The following is a 6000-nucleotide window of genomic DNA, read 5'->3' as shown; positions in this document are numbered from 1 at the left end:
GTTGGAGAGAATGTGGTGTCAGGGGATCACTCCTTCACTGCTGTTGGGAGTGAAAATTTGTACAGTCACTTTGGAAATCAGTGTGGTAGTTTCTCAGAAAATTGGTAATCAATCTAACTCAAGACCCAGAGATACCACTTCTGGGCATATATCTGAAGGATGCTTAATCGTACCCCAAGGACACTTGCTCATTGTTGTTCATAGCAGCATTATTTATAATAGCCAGAACCTGAAAACTACCTAGGTGACCCTAAACTGAAGAATGGATAAAGAAAATGTGGTATATTTACACAACAGAATATTATTCAGCTGTAAAAAATGATATCATGAAATTTGCAGGCAAATAGAAAAAAAAAGGATGGAAATAGAAAAAAGCTATCCTGGGTGAAGTAATCCAGACCCAGAAAGACAAACACAGTATGTAATCACTCATAAGTAGATATTAGATGTAAAACAAAAGATAGTCAGACTACAGTCCACAGCTCCAGAGAAGCTAGGAAAAAATGAAGACCCTAAGAGGGATTCATGGATCACACAGAGAAGGGGAGTTAGATGAGATTTCCTGGGTAAATTAAGAACAAGGTGGGTGGACAGGGTAAGCAAGGGAGCAGAGAACATGAAGAAATGGGATGGTTGAGGGGTGAGAGGGACAGAATGGGAGAGCCATGAAAGAGGGACTTTGATAGAGAGTGTCACAATGAGGTTAGGGAGTTAGTGCTAGGGAAATTCCCAAGAATCCACAACAATGACCCTAGCAAAGACTCTTAGCAATAGCAGAAAGGGAACCCAAACTGGCCTTCCTTTTAATCAGGTTGGTGAATACCCAAACTGTCATTATAGAGCCTTCATCCAGCAATCAACAGAACCAGATGCAGACATTCACAACCAAGCAACAGGCTGAGCTCTGGGAATTAAATCAAAGATAGAGACGAGGGAATATATGAGCAAAGGAGGTCAAGACCACGAAGGAGAAATCTACAGAGAAAGTTGAACCAATCTATTGGGGACTCAGGAACTCTAGACTGACAGTTGTGGAGCCTCCATGGGATGGAATTAGGCCCTCCACATGTGGGAGACAGTGAAGCTTGGACTATTTGTGAGACACCTGGCAGTGGAACCAGGGTTTATTCCTGGTGCATGAGCTAGCTTATTGGAGCCCATTCCCTGTTGTGGAATGCCAAGTTCAGTCTTAATGTGCGGCTGGGGGGAGAAAGTTCTGCCCCAACTTAATGTGCCAGACTTTGTTGACTTTCCACAGGAGCCCTAATCCATTGGAAGGAGGGGATAAGGGGTGGGCTGGGAAGGAGATGGGAGTGGAGAACTGTAGAAGGAATGTAAAATGAAATTAAAAAAATAAAAAAAAGATGATTTCTAAAAAATGCTGTGAGCTTTGGGATAAGCCTCAGGTCTTCTCAGTGACTCCTCACACTGATAATTCCCAAACTGTTGCATTCATTCTGTCTAATTGTTTATGCTTTGTTTTCATCATTTAATAAGTGTGTATTTTGTATTTTCTCTAATGTTAACTCACCAAGGGACAAATCTTTTGTATTACACATTCTTTGTTTGATTTCAAACCAGAAGGAAAGTGTAAACCCATGTCCAGCGTTTGAAGATGACCTAGCCAGGAAGGCATTTTATAAACCTTGAAAGCTGAGCCATAGGTAACTTACATAAAAATCCCAACTACAACAGATGGGTTAGAACAAAGCCCCCTTTGATTTTAAACATACATTTCTAAAATGAAAGTTCAATAAACAAAGCTGTCATCTAAGAAAACTGGAGAAAGAAGTGAAAATTAAATTTAGTGGGGAAGAAGAAGCAATAGTTGGAGCAAAAATCTGTGAAACTGCAAAGAAGACATCACGAGAGAGAGGCAATGGTAATAAAGGCCGATTCTTTGCAAAGATTGGTGAAAAGTACATTTTTCGAAGACACAGTTTTGCTATGTAGCAAGGATGTCCTTGAGCTGAGGATACTGCAGCTTTTGCCTCCCAAGGACTACACAACTCAATGCAAAAATCTATTAAAAGGATGTCTCTAATAAGAGAGCTAGACAGAGAGAAGACAGAAGAATAAGAGGATCAGAAGGGAGAGGAACTGGGGAAAGGGGAGACAGAAACTGAAATCAGGATGCCAATATGTAGCACAAGTTCTAAGAGTCTCAAGAAAAGCCAAGAGTCAGATATAGGGGAAAATGCTGAGAGATCAGAGAGACGAAGGAGTGAAACCGCCAGTCACTTACTCAACTTCCCAGCTGAAAAGAGACTAAGTTCCTGTTTCCTCCTGCCTTATCACTTCCTCTGACTAGCATATCACTTCCTGTCTGTTCGTACAGACCTCCAGACCTCTATGGTTAGTGGCTGTCTCTGCCCTCCGATCTCCATGCAAGCTTCTTTTGTACAAACAAGCTATCAACACAGGCTTCAGTACAAATTCACGGATAATGAAACAAATAACAAAGAAACATTAAAGGAAACTCCACACCCACAAGTTTGCTAACCTAAATGAAATAGACCAGTTTCTCAAGAGTCACATTTGCTTAGGTGCACACAAGAGGAAATTGACAAAATCAAGATATCTATATCTATTAAATAAATAGTGTAATCATTAAAGACCTTCCCAAACAGGAGGCACAAGGTATTAATCATATCTCTGATAAATTCTACCAAACTTTTAAGGAAAAATTGATACCAGATCTTTATAATCTTGTCTAGAAAAAAGAAGCTGAGGGAGTGTAAAGCTATCATCAATGAAAACTAAACACATGCAGAAGATTATATAAGAAAAGAAAACTGTTAACCAATATCTGTCATGAATTCTGATGCAAAGCCATCCATAAAATATGATACAAATTAAATGTAACAATAAAACAAACAGAATTATACACCATTACAAAGTGGTATTTAGGTCATCCTACAGGGGCTATACTGCCCAATACCTCCTCTCTCTTCCTATCCCATCCAGCTTACATCCAGATCCCCCCACCCCCTGTCTCCCTCCCTCCCTCCCTTCTTTGGCGGCATAGCACCTCCCAGCTCAGCCTGCTTGGGCGCTGGGACCGAACCCGAATCGGGAGGGCAAAGGCGAGGGTGGTAGCTCCTTTGTCCCCATAGCCTGCCTGCAGCAAGCAGGGTGGGCCCTTTGTTTGCGAGCTAACCAAGCAGCACGGCGTTTCGATCTGGGCACCAAGTGAAACATCATTGTGGTGAGTGAGTGCTGCGGCAGCCGGGAACAGGGAACTCAGATGGACCTCAGCCCACCTACATTTCCTGGTCATCCTACAGGGGCTATACTGCCCGATACCTCCTCTCTCTTCCTATCCCACCCAGCTTACATCCAGATCCCCCCTCCCTGCCCCCCCTCTCCCCCACCCCCTCCCCCCCTCCCTCCCTCCCTTTGGCGGCATAGCGCCTCCCTGCTCAAGCTGCTCGGGCGCTGGGACCAAACCCGAATCGGGAGGGCAAAGGGGAGGGAGGTAGCTCCTTTGTCTCCATAGCCTGCCTGCAGCAAGCAGGGTGGGCCCTTTGTTTGCGAGCTAACCAAGCAGCACGGAGATCCAATCTGGACACCAGGAGAAACATCACTGGGGAGTGACATCACTGGGAAGGTACATCAGTGGGCAAGAAGACCTGATCCTGTAAAAGAATATCCATAGGGGAGTATTGGGAGGAAGAGATGGGCAGACGCCAATGCAAGAATTCACCCAACAATCTGAAAAACAACACAAAACCACCAGAAGCCAGCGACCTCACAACAGGAGGACATGAACACCTTAATCAAGAAGAAGTAAAAAAAACTGACTTCATGAAAGTGATTGACACCCTTAAACAGCATATAAAAAAACGCCCTTATAGAAATGGATGAGAAGTATAACAGAAAGTTCGAGGAATTGAGTAAATCAGTGAATGATACCCTAGGAAACCAAGGAAAAACAATCAAGCAGATAATGGAAACAGTTCATGACTTGAAAACTGAAATGGAGGCAAAGAAGAAAACACAAACAGAGGGCCGGCTGGACATGGAAAATCTAGGTAAACGAATAGAGACTTCAGACACAAGCATAACCAGCAGAATACAAGAGATAAAAGAAAGAATCTCAGATTCTGAGGATAACACGGAGAAAATAAACGCACTAATCAAAGAAAACAGCAAGACCAACAAACTCTCATCACAAAACATTCAGGAAATATGGGACACAATAAAAAGACTAAACCTAAGAATAATTGGAGTAGAAGAAGGAGAAGAAGTGCAGCTTAACGGTCCAGAAAACATACTTAATAAAATTATAGAAGAAAACTTTCCCAACCTGAAGAAAGATGTAACTATGAAGGTTCAAGAAGCATATAGAACACCAAATAGGCTGGATCAAAAAAAAAAACATCCCCTCGCCATATAATAATCAAAACACAAAATATACAGAATAAAGAAAGAATATAAAGAGCCGCAAAGGAAAAAGGCCAAGTTACTTATAAAGGTAAACCTATCAGACTTACACCTGACATCTCTATGGAAACCATGAAAGCCAGAAGGTCCTGGATAGATGCACTGCAAAAACTAAGAGACCATGGATGCAAGCCCAGACGACTATATCCAGCCAAGCTTTCGTTCACTATAAATGGAGAAAACAAAATTTTCCAGGATAAATACAAATTTAAACAATACGTAGCAACAAATCCAGCCTTACAGAAAATAATAGAAGGAAAATCACTAACTAAGGAGTCCAAAAATGACAACAATAACTCAGTCATCTAGAGACCCTTCACCAGCGCAACTCAAAGAAGGGAAACACACAAACTCAACTACTAAAAAAGTGACAGGAGTTAACAACCACTGGTCATTAATATCACTTAATGTCAATGGACTCAACTCACCTATAAAAAGACACAGGCTAAGAGATTGGATACGAAAACAGGATCCAACATTCTGCTGTCTACAAGAAACACACCTCAACCACAAAGACAGGCACCTACTCAGAGTAAAGGGCTGGGAAAAGGCTTATCAAGCAAATGGACCTAAGAAACAAGCAGGTGTGGCCATACTAATTTCTAACAAAGTTGACTTCAAACTCAAATCAATCAGAAGAGATGGAGAGGGACATTTTATACTCTTAACAGGAACAATTCATCAGGAAGAAGTCTCAATCCTGAATATCTATGCCCCTAATATAAAAGCACCCACATATGTAAAAGAAACATTACTAAAACTCAAGGCAGCCATCAAACCGCACACACTAATAGTAGGAGACTTCAGCAAGCCTCTCTCACCAATGGACAGGTCAATCAGACAGAAACCTAACAGAGAAATTAGAGAATTAATGGAGGTAATGAAGCAAATGGACTTAACAGACATCTATAGATTATTCCACCCAAAGAGGAAAGAATATACCTTCTTCTTTGCAGCTCATGGAACCTTCTCGAAAAATGACCACATACTCAGTAACAAAGCTAACTTACACAGTTACAAAAAATTATTAGTAACCACCTGTGTCTTATCAGACCACCATGGATTAAAGTTAGAATTCAACAACAATGCTACCTCCAGAAAGCCTACAAATTCATGGAAACTGAACAGTCAACTACTGAACCATACCTGGATTAAGGAAGAAATCAAGAAAGAAATTAAAGTCTTCCTTGAATTCAATGAAAATAAAGAAACGACATACTCGAACTTATGGGACGCTATGAAAGCAGTCCTAAGAGGAAAGTTCATAGCACTAAGTGCCCACGTAAAGAAAACAGAGGAAGCACATATTGGAGACTTAACAGCCCACCTGAAAGCTCTAGAAAAAAAAGAAGCAGACTCACCTAGGAGGAGTAGAATACTGGAAATAATCAAACTGAAGGCTGAAATCAACAAAATAGAAACACAGAAAACAATCCAAAGAATCAATGAAACAAAAAGCTGGTTCCTGGAGAAAATCAACAAGATTGATAAACCCATATCCAAACTAATCAAATGACAGAGAGAGAATACGCAAATCAGAAATGAAAAGGGGGA

This window comes from Microtus oregoni, unplaced genomic scaffold (assembly GCF_018167655.1).
Source record: "Microtus oregoni isolate MIOR12 unplaced genomic scaffold, Mior012 000025F_ref0000491, whole genome shotgun sequence".
NCBI lineage: Eukaryota > Metazoa > Chordata > Mammalia > Rodentia > Cricetidae > Microtus > Microtus oregoni.
The sequence above is the reverse complement of the archived record's forward strand: the minus strand, read 5'-3'. Positions refer to the sequence as shown.